Below are 13,730 nucleotides of genomic sequence, written 5' to 3' on the forward strand. Positions count from 1 at the left end.
AAATCCCTCCCATTGCTGCTTCACCAACTGCAATGGCCCCTTAACCTCACGGCCATATACAAGTTCAAATGGGGAAAACCCTAAACTGGGATGTGGTACAGCTCTGTAGGCAAAGAGCAACTGCTGCAATACTAGGTCCCAATCATTGGAGTGCTCATTTACGAATTTACGTATCATGGCCCCCAAAGTTCCATTAAACTTCTCCACCATGCCATTTGTTTGATGATGGTAAGGAGTGGCAACCAAGTGATTTACCCCATGAGCTTCCCAAAGGTTTTTCATAGTTCCTGCCAGGAAATTAGTCCCTGCATCTGTGAGGATGTCGGAGGGCCAACCTACCCTGGCAAAAATGTCTGCTAGTGCCTGGCACACACTTTTAGCCCTGGTGTTGCTTAGAGCTACTGCTTCCGGCCATCGGGTGGCAAAATCCATGAAAGTCAGTATGTACTGCTTTCCTCTGGGTGTCTTTTTCGGAAAAGGACCCAGAATATCCACAGCTACTCGCTGAAATGGAACTTCAATGATGGGGAGTGGCTGGAGAGGAGCTTTGACCTGGTCTTGGGGTTTTCCCACTCTTTGGCACACCTCACAAGACTGGACATAGGTAGAAACATCCTTGCCCATTCCCTCCCAGTGGAATGACCCCCCCAAACGGTCTTTGGTCCTGTTCACCCCAGCATGGCCACTAGGGTGATCATGGGCTAAGCTCAAGAGCTTGGCCCGGTATTTAGTTGGAACTACCAACTGTCTCTGAGGATGCCAGTCTTCCTGGTGTCCCCCAGAAAGAGTTTCCTTGTATAAAAGTCCTCTTTCTACAACAAACCTGGATCGATTAGAAGAGCTGAGAGGCGGTGGGTTGCTCCGTGCCGCCGTCCAAGCTCTCTGGAGGCTTTCATCTGCTTCCTGTTCGGTCTGGAACTGTTCCCTTGATGCTGGAGACATCAGTTCCTCATGGGATTGTGGACCTAGGCTTGGTCCCTCTGGAAGCGATATAGGGGATGGAGCTGTTTCTGTTGACTGTGAACCGCTCTCCGCTGGTGTACTATGTTGGGATTCAGGCTCCGGCTGAGCCTCTTGTGTAGGGTTATCGGCTGCTGCCAGTTCAGGTTCGGTGGGGCCCTCTGGTGTTGAGGTTGCAAGTACTGGATTCAGTGCTGGCACGGGGTCTGGTGTTGGTTGTTCGGCTGGTTCCGGTTCTGGGACTGGTTCCGTCTGGGTCTCTGGGACTGGATCCACTACTGCTGTTGCAGACATTGGCCTGGGGTCCGGGTCCATCACCTCTGACCGGGCCCTGATAGAAGTTTCCGGAACAGAGCTAGGCCTCACGGCTTGTTTAGCCTGGCTGCGGGTGACCGTTCCCACCCTCTTGGCCTGCTTCACGTGATTGGCTAAGTCTTCCCCCAACAGCATGGGGATGGGATAATCATCATAGACTGCAAAAGTCCACATTCCTGACCAGCCCTTGTACTGGACAGGCAACTTGGCTGTAGGCAAATTGAAAGAGTTGGACTTGAAGGGTTGAATCGTCACTTGGATCTCTGGGTTGATTAAATTGGGGTCCACTAAGGAAGCATGGATAGCTGACACTTGTGCTCCGGTGTCCCTCCACGCGGTGACCTTCTTCCCACCCACACTCACAGTTTCCCTCCGTTCCAAGGGTATCTGGGAGGTATCTGGGCCTGTGGACCTCTGGTGTGATTCCGGTGCAATGAACTGTAATCTGTTGGGGTTCTTGGGGCAGTTGGCCTTTACATGCCCCAGCTCGTTACACTTAAAACATCGTCCAGCTGACGGGTCACTGGGGCGAGGAGGGTTGCTGGAGAACGGGGTGGTGGGACGATAAGGGGTCTGGAGGGTTCTTTGGGAGGTAGGTGGGGCTTTGGGCGGCCCCCGGTAATAGGGTGTGGTCTGGGGTGGTCCCTTCTGGTCTCCGCTCCAACTGCGACCAGGTTTCTTCTTCTCTGCCACCTCCACCCATCTGGCTCCAATCTCTCCTGCCTCAATTACAGTTTTGGGTTTCCCATCTAGGATGTATCTTTCTATTTCCTCAGGAACACCCTCTAAGAATTGTTCCATTTGCATTAGGAAGGGCAAATTTACTGGAGATTCAACACTTGCTCCTGATATCCAGGCATCCCAATGTTTTACAATGTGGTAGGCATGTCGGGTAAATGACATGTCTGGTTTCCACCTTAGGGCTCTGAACCTCCGACGAGACTGCTCGGGTGTTATCCCCATTCTGACTCTCGCCTTGGATTTAAACAGTTCATACTTGTTCATGTGTTCTTTAGGCATTTCAGCTGCCACCTCAGCTAAGGGTCCACTGAGCTGCGGCCTCAGCTCTACCATGTATTGGTCAGTAGAGATGTTGTACCCAAGGCAGGCCCTTTCGAAGTTTTCTAAGAAGGCCTCAGTATCATCACCTGCCTTGTAGGTGGGGAACTTTCTGGGATGGGAAGTGGTACCTGGAGAAGGATTGCTAGGGTTTGTTGGTATATTCTGCTGGGCCTTTATCCTCTCCATCTCCTCCACATGCTTCCTCTCTTTTTCCCTCTCCTCCTCCACATGCTTCCTTGCCTCCATTTCCCTCTTGTGGGCAGCCTCTTGGTGTTGTTCTGCCTCCCTTTCTTGTTCCTTCTTCAGCTGCATGAGTTCTATCTGTCTTTCATGTTCCCTTTGTTTTTCCTCAGCCTGAAATTTGGCTAATTCCAGCTGTAGTCGAGCTGAGGATTTGGCCATTCTAACCTCTCTGTTTTTAACTAACTTTACACCCGAGGTTTAGAAATAAACAAACAAAACTTGGCTGTAAAATTTTGCTGTGCTGGAATAGAATACCTATTCTCTGATAGTGATTGTCAGCCTACAGAAAAAGACAATTCCCTTGTCTCTGCTCTGGGCCCAAATTAAAGCAAAAAACCTCCAACTACTTGGAAACCTGCTTACCCAGCCCAAAGAAGAAAAAAATTTCTTTTCAAACCTGTGCTCCTTGTAAAACAAAAAAAAAAAAAAAAATCAAAATCCTAAAAAAACCCTGCCACTTTTGTCTCCAGGCAAATGGGTAGAGCACACACCCCCTATTTACTTTTAGGAAGAAAAGAAAAAAAAAAAAAACCTCTGGGTTGGAAGACTGTGAATTTCCCTGCAGGAGTTAAGTACCCTGCCTCCAGGCAAGAAAACCTGCAATTCACAAGATAATCCCCTTTTGTCTCTGCTTGGCCACAAAGCAGAGAGAAACCAAGCTGCTTTCAGTTTCAAAGCTGCCTTCTGGACTTCCTAAAAATTCCTTTTTAAAATCTGTATTTCTAGTTCAAAAAATCTCAACTGGATCTCAAAATGATTTCAGGTTAATCCCACCACTGTGCCACCATGTCAAGGTTCCTCCCCCACTCTGAACTCTAGGGTACAGATGTGGGGACCTGCATGAAAAACCTCCTAAGCTTATCTTTACCAGCTTAGGTCAAAACTTCCCCAAGGTACAAAATATTACCCCTTGGACAGGCCGCTACCACCACCAAACTAATACTGGTTACTGGGGAAGAGCTGTTTGGACGCGTCCTTCCCCCCAAAATACTTCCCAAAACCTTGCACCCCACTTCCTGGACAAGGTTTGGTAAAAAGCCTCACCAATTTGCCTAGGTGACTACAGACCCAGACCCTTGGATCTTAAGAACAATGAACAATCCTCCCAACACTTGCACCCCCCCTTTCCTGGGAAATGTTGGATAAAAAGCCTCACCAATTTGCATAGGTGACCACAAACCCAAACCCTTGGATCTGAGAACAATGAAAAAGCATTCAGTGTTTTACAAGAAGACTTTTAATAAAAAATAGAAGTAAATAGAAATAAAGAAATCCCCCCTGTAAAATCAGGATGGTATATATCTTACAGGGTAATTAGATTCAAAAACATAGAGAACCCCTCTAGGCAAAACCTTAAGTTACAAAAAAGATACACAGACAGAAATAGTTATTCTATTCAGCACAATTCTTTTCTCAGCCATTTAAAGAAATCATAATCTAACACATACCTAGCTAGATTACTTACTAAAAGTTCTAAGACTCCATTCCTGTTCTGTCCCTGGCCAAGACGACTACAGACAGACACACAAACCCTTTGTTTCTCTCCCTCCTCCCAGCTTTTGAAAGTATCTTGTCTCCTCATTGGTCATTTTGGTCAGGTGCCAGCGAGGTTACTTTTAGCTTCTTAACCCTTTACAGGTGAGAGGAGCTTTCCCCTGGCCAGGAGGGATTTCAAAGGGGTTTACCCTTCCCTTTATATTTATGACACAGCTCCACTAAAACAATTAGAGAAGCGAGACCCTCTCAGCACAGCCATAGTCTCCGACTCTGGGGCAGTAGCCCATTGTATCAACTCTGCTGGTCCTCTAGACCCTCTGCTCGGCTTCTCTATTGATCACAAAATCCCCCATCCCCATCGAAGCCTCAGATTAAGCAGTTGGCTCCAGCTCAGAAGCCAATAGCCCCGTAAGATTGTGGAGGTTGTGGGGGAGGGGAGGGGAGGGAAATAAAGAGTTGGTTTTGGACTATACAAGTTTAATTGCATGAAAGCTGGCTGGTCTGCAGTAGTGCACCCTCCTGTTCAGCTGCACCCCAAAATATAGAACTCCCTCAAAGCCCTTTCCCATTCCTTATCTAATACCTATTCATGGATAGATTCATAGATATTAAGGTCAGAAGGGACCATTATGATCATCTAGTCCGACTTCCTGCACAATGCAGGCCACAGAATCTCACCCACCCCACTCCTGCGAAAAACTTCTCACCTATGTCTGAGCTAGTGAAGTCCTCAAATTGTGGTTTAAAGACTTTGAGGAGCAGAGAATCCTCCAGCAAGTGACCCGTGCCCCATGCTACAGAGGAAGGCAAAAAACCTCCAGGGCCTCTTCCAATCTGCCCTGGAGGAAAATTCCTTCCTGACCCCAAATATGGCAATCAGCTAAACCCTGATCATATGGGCAAGATTCACCAGCCAGATACCTATTGCTTCTCCCTTCTTAATTTTAAGTGCATATTCTGTCATTTCAAGGTGATTACATCATGGCTGCATATCAATGGCATTTTATCATGATTTAGTGTAATAAACCTGGAAGTACACTTTGTTTATCAGGCAAATAGCAACACTAACACCTTAGGGGAAAATATATTTCCATGGGCTGTTTCTACAACTGGCCAGCTAGGTTCCAGTTCAGGAAAGCCTTTTTAGTATGTTCTGAAACCCCACTGAATTCAGCCTTATTGATCTTTGTGCTTTCAGCAGTGCTGATGAACCATTTTAACTATTAGGATTACTTTGCTCAGGCGAGATTCTGAGTCATCAGAGGGGAGCATAGAAAGTTGGAACAGTTTGCTTCATGCCATTCCTGCTGTAACTATAGTAGACATTTGGCAATGCTAGAGAGAGTCTGAGTGTGTGCAAAGCTCTGACTGGGATTGCCCAGCAGCAATTGCTCACTTGTTATGCAGTCCATCACTTACTTTACCATGATAAAATCATGTCTGTAGATTTTATGGTCAGAAGAGACCATTAGTATCTAGTCTGACTCCTTGCATAACACCCAAAAGAACCTCACCCAATAATTTCTGCATCAAGACCATAACTTCTCTTTGAGTGATAGCATAGACATCCAATCTTGATTTAAAGACTTCAAGTGATAGAAAATCCCCCACATCCCTTGTTAATGATTAATTACCCTCACTTGTAAAAATGTGCCTTGTTTCCAGTCTGACTTTGTCTTGGATCTCATCTTTTTCTGCTAACTTAAAGAGCCATTTATGTTGACTAGATTTTTCTGAACAGGTGCCTACATGTTGAAGAATCAAGTCACCTCTTGACCTTGTTTGGATAAGAAAAATAGTTTGAGTTTATTTAGCCCCTCACTATAAGGCACGTTTTCTAGACCTCAAGTCATTCTTGCAGCTCTTTTCTGAGCTCTTCTCAATTTGTCAGCATCCATTTTGGAAGCCTGGACACCGGAGCCAGACAAGATACTCCAGTAACGATGACACTTCAGGCCATCATTCCATTCACCGAGGGGAACCAGATGATAAACATAGTGGCATGTTTCAATACTGAAATGTAATGATGTGGATACTCACCACACTACATGTTTGGAACAAGAAAATAATTACCAGAACGTGTAGTGGCCATTCTCCAAAAACTACATTCCTGTGGTAGTATGCAGCTCCTTGTCCCAGCCTCCCCTTGTCCAATATACTCTTTTTCCTTCTCCTGGTGTGGCTCATGTGCTTTCTGCACTGGAAGGGACAGCTTCCTCCTCCATGCTGTGTAGGCATGTCATGAAGTCCACTCACTGCTAGAGCACCTTCTCCTGGCTAACACCCCCTTCTGCCACTTGTTCACATGCCCTGATACCCCTCCCTCTCACACATGGCGATAGGTTGACCAGACAGCAAATGTGAAAAGTCAGGACAGAGGGTAGAGGGGTAATAGAAGCCTATATAAGAAAAAGGCCCAAAAATCAGGACTGTCCCTATAAGATCAGGACATCTGGTCATCCCACACAGTGATTCAAGATGCGGTCTTCAAAGCTTGGTCCTCTAGTCATATCACTACAGTCCTCCCCCTCCAGGGTATCAAAGTCTTCTCAGATGACTGTCCCTGGCAGCCTCCTGCTCTACTGCCCAATCTGCGCTACTCCCCCCAGTAGCTGCTAGGGGAATCTAGGTTCACCCTCTTTTCTGGGTTCCAGTCCAAGGACCCTTCATATAGGGATTGTGGGCAGCTCTCTCTCAGACCCTGTTGCTCTTTCCCTAGACTCCTTCCTACGTCTTCTGGCTCCCACCTGTCTGGGTTTACCAGCCCAAACTCCTACCTCCTGATAAGCAACTACTTAACTCAGTAGCTGCAAATACACCTCCATTCTCCCAGGAAATATCTACTTCCCCTTTTCTGCTGCCAAATTCCTGGCTTTATAGTAGTCCCACCTGTTCCTTCTCAGCTGGCCTCCATCAGCCTTTCAAGCCCTGGCTCTCCTCCAGCTGCAGCCTGTCAGGTTAATTAACCTAATTTAACCCACTCTACCTTGTATGTGGGTGAACATCCTGTCACAGGTTATTAGTAGAAGAGTGACTGAGAGCACAGGAGAGACAGGTTCCCTGACCTCATTCCAGCCTGAAGCAGGTAGGATCAGCAATTCCAGGAAAAGTTGGGCTTCATCTCAGCAGCTGTAAGGTAGAGCATGCTCAGTTCTCTGTGGGGATGGTGTATGCACTCTCTCATCAGTATTCAGAGCTGTGAGGGGATGGAGCATGTTAGTGAAGATGGAATATTTGGAGATTTTTGTTGCTAAATCAAAGAAGTCTCTACTGAGCATGTACAAACTGTGAGTTTGTTCAAAGGCTTCTAACTTGGCCCAATTTAGGAAGATTTGTACAGGAACAGTAAAAAGCACTGTGACAGAGAGGGTAATTCTTGCAATATTCTAGGCAAATCTTACTGACTTAAGTTTAAGTATCTGAGGAGCTCATTGTACTAAAAATAGAAATGTTTATGTGTTATTGTGATATTGTATGTAACTTGTGTAGGAGATATGACTAACGTAAACCTTGGGAAGGGTAATGAGCTTCAAAGAAATCTTAAACAACAGGCTAAGACAAGAATGAACTGTTAGTTGAGTGGTTTCCTAGGAAATACTTAGGAGGAGGGGAATGCAAATTACCCACCTACGGGTCCATCCTCTTGAAGCTGAGGCTCAAGTAGAAATCCATTGTCTGACTGACAACCAACTCAGTCTCTTGAAACACCCAGACTAGATAAAGGAATGACTCCGAGTCATGAGCATTCTTGTTCTGAGCAAAAGGGGTTCTGAACTTGTAACCACAGGAAAACCTCTTGTGGGGTTTGGAGGACTGTTCATTGCAGTGATTCCTTGTTGGAGTCAGGGTGATCTCTGATAAGCTTAGTTAAATGTGTCTAGGTTCTTTTTTATTTTAGTGTGTTTTCTCTGCAATGGTTTTACCTTAAGAATAAATGTGCTTGCTTAGACAGACCTGTGTGGTAACTTAACTGTGGCAATTACACTGTTCACCACCTTTGAGGAAAATAGTAAAGCAAGCCTGCTGAAGCATTCTGAGTTTGCTGGGGAGATCACAGTGTAGGCAGAAAGCAGTGCAGCCTGGAAATACCTCATTTAGGAAGGAGGGAGATGCTGTCCTCTGCCCAAGAGACGCAACAGTCTGGGAGCTGGAAGCCTGAGAATGAGTGCTATTGTTGGACTACAGAGGGAAATACTGGTGCAGTCGTGATATGCACATCCCTGACAAAGACTACCCCCTGTGAAATTTCAAGACCCTGCACCAAAGCATGGGCCCTTGAGCTTCACAAAGAAAAGGTCTCTAGAATTTAACATATGCAAAACAACATTTCCCCCCCCCCCCCAATCTTATTCTCAGAAATGGCTGGCCCATTCTAGATGAAATTTTCTAAACCCGTTTAGCATGTGGCAGATACCCAGAATGGAAAAATTCAGCCCCAGTTATTAAAGTTTGGCAAAGCTATAAGAAACTGAAAACAGGGTTCTATAATTGGAAGTGTTGGGCAACCTTAAAAATAGGCAGAGCTATCAGCCCCACATATTATACACTTCAAGATAAATATGCTATTGCAGATCACAATTATTATACTTCTATCCAGTTACAAAAAAATCTGTAAATCAGGAAGCAGGGTAGCATCCATAGATCACAAGAGGCTAAGATACATCAAAAAGCTATGACATTTACAGCCACTAGTAGTTCAATCTGAACAATAAAAAATAGGAAACTACAGTTCCTCTACTTCCTTGTTACCTTTCACTAGAACGATCTGCAAATAAAATTATGCTAATTTTTTGGACACTATAGGCAGTGATGCTCTCCGGATTTGTAGCTGCTAATATTTAAAAGAAAATAGACTCCACTCTGAGAAGTCATTTCAGGGTTATTATCTGAGAAGTTGTTTAAAAAAAAAAAAGAAAGAAACCATGACATCACATTCCTGATTATTGGTATTCATAGCTACAACATCTTTTAATATTTTACTGCAATGTGAGCTCATATCCAAATTCCACCAATTGCTTACTGGTGGACACTCACATGTTAGACTAGTCTCCCAAACATTGCTACCTCTGAACACCGTGTAAATGTTCCCAATATCACATCATCAGCACAGAAAAACACACATTATGGACACTTTGATTTCTGATTTCGATCCAGGCAGCTGGGACAAGTCAAGATCATGGGATTTGGTTTTGCTGAGTTATGCTGAGTTATGCATGAAGTAACCCAGTCCATATTGAGGCAATAGCTGATTTTTTCCCTATCTTTAGTCATCATGCTCTTGGATCCTCTTCATCTGGGTTCATGTACTCAGCCTTGGCATCCTCATCCTCTGCCTGGCTTTTCTCCTTCATCCATTTGATCTGGATACAAAAGCAGTCTTCCTCATGCTGCAGGCCATCAGCTCACAGGCCATCCTGGGAATGAATAGCCCCAGGGTGGAGTTTGCATCTGCGCTGGCAGTCAAGTTTTCTCAGTCAACATCTGAGATTGTTTGTGAGTCATATTCTATGATTGTTGTTCTGGGGTATATGGCTGAGTGTACAGAATGAGCCGATCAGATTTCAGAAGAGAGACACTGTTCGCTTTTAAAAATAGTTAAAATATTCTTCCACTTCATATATATCATGAGATATGGATACAAAATGTGCTGTGCTATCTCCTCCTGACTAAATTATACTTCTGTGATTTATGGAATCAAAAATGATCTGCACCACAAGGCAACATGACTCACATATCAGTCACTTCAGTACACAGGGGAAAACAGAAAGAAACTCCACCACGTGCTACAACTCACAGAATCATTCACTCTCCTCTTTTTTTTTTTTACAGTAACATTTAAACCACTCCAAAGGCATGCTGGCCAACAAGGCTTAAAGGAGGAATCAGCAGTAGGGAGAAGGTTGTATCAGCCCCTTCAGGCACTGCCTTTACAGGCTAACTGTATAATCCTGAGAGTTATGTCTTATACTTGCATTGTAAGCTCTTCAGGCCAGGGACTTTGTATTCCTTGTTTGTACAGCACCTAGCACAATGGGGCCCTGGTCCATTACTGGTGCTCATAGGCACTATCCAAATACAAATAATATGTGTGGTTGGAACACGATTGGACCAAATGTCGACATGTGACACAAGCCATCAAAATGGCAAAGGCCTGAAATGGTTAAAAGCTGGGTTTTGTGGTACACGGTGCAGCAATTTACAAATTGGACTAGATTTTAACTGTGGTTGCCAAGGTGTAGCAGATGATGTGGCCTTACTGGTCAGTTTCCCATTTGGAGGTGAAATAGTATGTGCAGAGTCAGGGTATTTTCTTATTGGGATTTGTTTGTAAAATGTGCACAAGCAGTGTTTCCTCTAACAAAGGCAGCTACACACTGCATGTGAACAACTCCCTTTTGCAGGCATCTCAGCCACAGCACGTTGGGGACCAAAAAGCAGGCTTCTTGGTCCCTTTGCCTCTTGGTCCCTCACTCCAATATAGTTGCTTAACACACAGCTCCCTCTTCCTGCTCCAGGTCTTGACCTGGGAAACCCCCAAGTTAGGAACTCCTTACCTGGGGCAACAGAACCTTGAAAGATGAACCTGAGTGTCAACCTTCCTTTAGTGCAGCTATTTTACATACAAAGTAACCTTGAAAACTGTACTAACAGCTAAAGGTGAATGCTTTGACCCGGACAGTCTCTTGAAGGTGATCGGGGTAGTTATATGTCAGTGACTTAACAATGTGCAAGCCATTGACTGCTAGCACTTAATCATAACCCTGTTCGGAAAGGATGGTTCCTCATACTGTGAATTAAATATATAAAACACATTCCATCATATGTAACTGTAGAGACAACATCAGTCTTTTGCAGGGTTTGAATCCTGGACTTTCATATCCCTAGCACAGGCACGCCTCTTGTACTGAAATAGTGACCGTTATCTAAGAACATGAGAACGTCCCTAGTGGGTCAGACCAAAGGTCCATCTAGCCCAGTATCCTGTCTTCCAACAGTGGCCAGTGCCAGGTGCCCCAGATGGAAAGAACAGAACAGGTACTCATCAAGTGATCCATTCCTTGTCGCTCATTCCCAGCTTCTCGCAAACAGAGGCTAGGGGCACAATCCCTGCCCATCCTGATTAATAGCCATTGATGGACCTATCCTCTATGAATTTATCTAGTTATAGTCTTGGCCTTCACAACATCCTCCGGCAGAGAGTTCCACAGGTTGACTGTGCATTGTGTGAAGAAATACTTCCTTTTGTTTGTTTTAAACCTGCTGCCAATTAATTTCATTTGGTGACCCCTAGTTTGTGTGTTACGAGAAGGAGTAAATAACACTTCCTTATTTACTTTCTCCACAACAGGCATGATTGTATAGACCTCAATCATATCCCCCCTTAGTCATTTCTTTTCCAAGCTGAATAATCACAGGTTTATTAAACTCTCCTCATATGGAAGCCATTCCATACCCCAATCATTTTTGTTGCCCTTTTCTGAACCTTTTCCAATTCCAATGTATCTTTTTTGAGATGGGGCAACCACATCTGCATACAGTATTCAAGATGTGGGCATACCATGGATTTACATAGAGGCAATATGATATTTTCTGTCTTATCTATCTCAATGATGCCCAGCATTCTATTAGCTTTTTTGACTGCCACTGCACATTGAGTGGTTGTTTTCAGAGAACTATCCACAATGACTCCAAGATCTTTCTTGAGTGGTAACAGCTAATTTAGACCCCATTATTTTATATGTAAGGTGGGATTATGTTTTCCAATGTGCATTACTTTGCATTGCATTTATCAACATTATCAAGATCAGCATTTCTCAATTGCAGCCACCAGCGGGTGATGTGGGTGGGGGGGGGGCAAAGCAGCAGACCCCTCCCCCAGGGCCACCAGCAGTGATTGGGCCCTGGCCACCTCTGGAGACACACAAGCTGAAGGAGCAGGCAGCCAATGAGTTCCCCACCTTCCCAGGGCTGGTGCGATCAGGCTTCCACCTTTGGGTGGCAGGCTCCAGCCATGGGGCTTCAGGTCCGTTCCCTGGCCTTACAGTGGAGGGCTCTAGCCTCAAGGTCACCCCTCCTTTCCCCCACCAGTCCCCCTGGTCCCCACTGCCTCCACATCCATCTCCCCATCCAGGGCTTAATTTGTCCCCAGGCTTGCTGGGGCTGAGTAAGTCTGCTGTGAAAAGTGATATTTGTATGTTTATTAATTTCACTTTTCATAGAAGATTTAGTAACTAGCACGTCTTTTTAATAAAGCAACCAAAAAAGCAAAAGACGTCAGAAAAAAGACAAGAATGCACAAAGAACCTTATCTGTGTTTCTGTTTAGGTCCAGTAAAGAATAGACAAGTGTTCATTATTTTTATTGAGTCTGGGGGAAAAAATCCTACATAAATAAATTACAATGATTTGGACATGTATATGTGCATATTTATTTGTTTTTCCTAACCTTAATTAAATATTTTAGGAAAAATTGTCAGAGCAGCCACCAGCAAGAGATGGTGGGCCGCACTCTGAGGCCACCAAAAAAATTGTGAGAACCCCTGATCTGGATGGGTCAGTCACTAGATCAGAACTGGCAGTGCAGTGGAGGAGGCAAGCTGGCTCAGCTGCAATGCAGACTACCCTGCAATATCCAGTACACTGGAGAGCTCTTCGTGCACATTTGACCTGGTAATTTTCAAGCTAGTTTTGATAGTCAAAATTATAAGAGGGTGGGGGCTAAAAATAGGGTTCTGACATGAAGTATGGAGATACTGTTATCTGTCTCTAATCAAGATAGCAGTCTGTTCTATGTATTACATTATTGCAGAATAAGATTTACCTTGTGTTAAGCCAGGCTGAGTTGCAGGACTGTGTGGTCCTGTAGACAAGAAAATAATAATCTTCTGGGAAATTTCCTTCTTATCAAGAAACCTTTTGAATACCCCTACCTAGTAGGGAGAAAATGTACATGGGAAAGCTTTAAAATATGTATAAACAGTAGTTTAAAAGCTGGACATTTTCTATAAGGGTTAACATAAAGGATCTGATTATAATCTCAGTAAAAAGAGCTGCTGTTTCACACTAAAATATGATAATGAACATAATGCAGGAGCTTTTAATTAGAGCTGTTTAAATACGATATGCTAAATGTTTTCTAACAAGTAATTGTTGGAAGTTTTTTTTTAATTGGCTGTATTGTTTAGAAAGTAGAAACTCTGTTTTAAGAAGAGAACATAGTTAGCTAAACCACTGGAGAGGTAGTTAAAAATATTCTTCTGAGTGGGATTTTTATAAGTATTTGTCAGAGAGAAAATGGCTAAAACAAGGCATGTAACAGGCCTCTACGGTTGTAGATAGCTTTGGAGTTGCTTGTTATGTGCGTATCTCAAAGCTCAGCAAGTATAGCATGTATGTAAGCTTAGAGTTTGTGGCATAATGCATTGTATTCCACAGAATGTTGATGAACTGAATACTTTTATGAGCATTAATGACCCCTACGGTTATAAAAGGTACAACAATATTAAAAGGATAATCACATCTCACAGAAAAGTGTCTGCTGAAGACCTCCGTGACAGCAGAAAATGTTTCCAACCCCAACATGCAGTATTGCACAACTGCAGAATGAGTAGGTCTGTGTGAACCTTTTGTAGTAAACACTGCGTTCTTATTCTG

The sequence above is a fragment of the Lepidochelys olivacea genome (assembly GCF_965140295.1).
Source record: "Lepidochelys olivacea isolate rLepOli2 genome assembly, chromosome: 4".
Classification (NCBI taxonomy): Eukaryota; Metazoa; Chordata; order Testudines; family Cheloniidae; genus Lepidochelys; species Lepidochelys olivacea.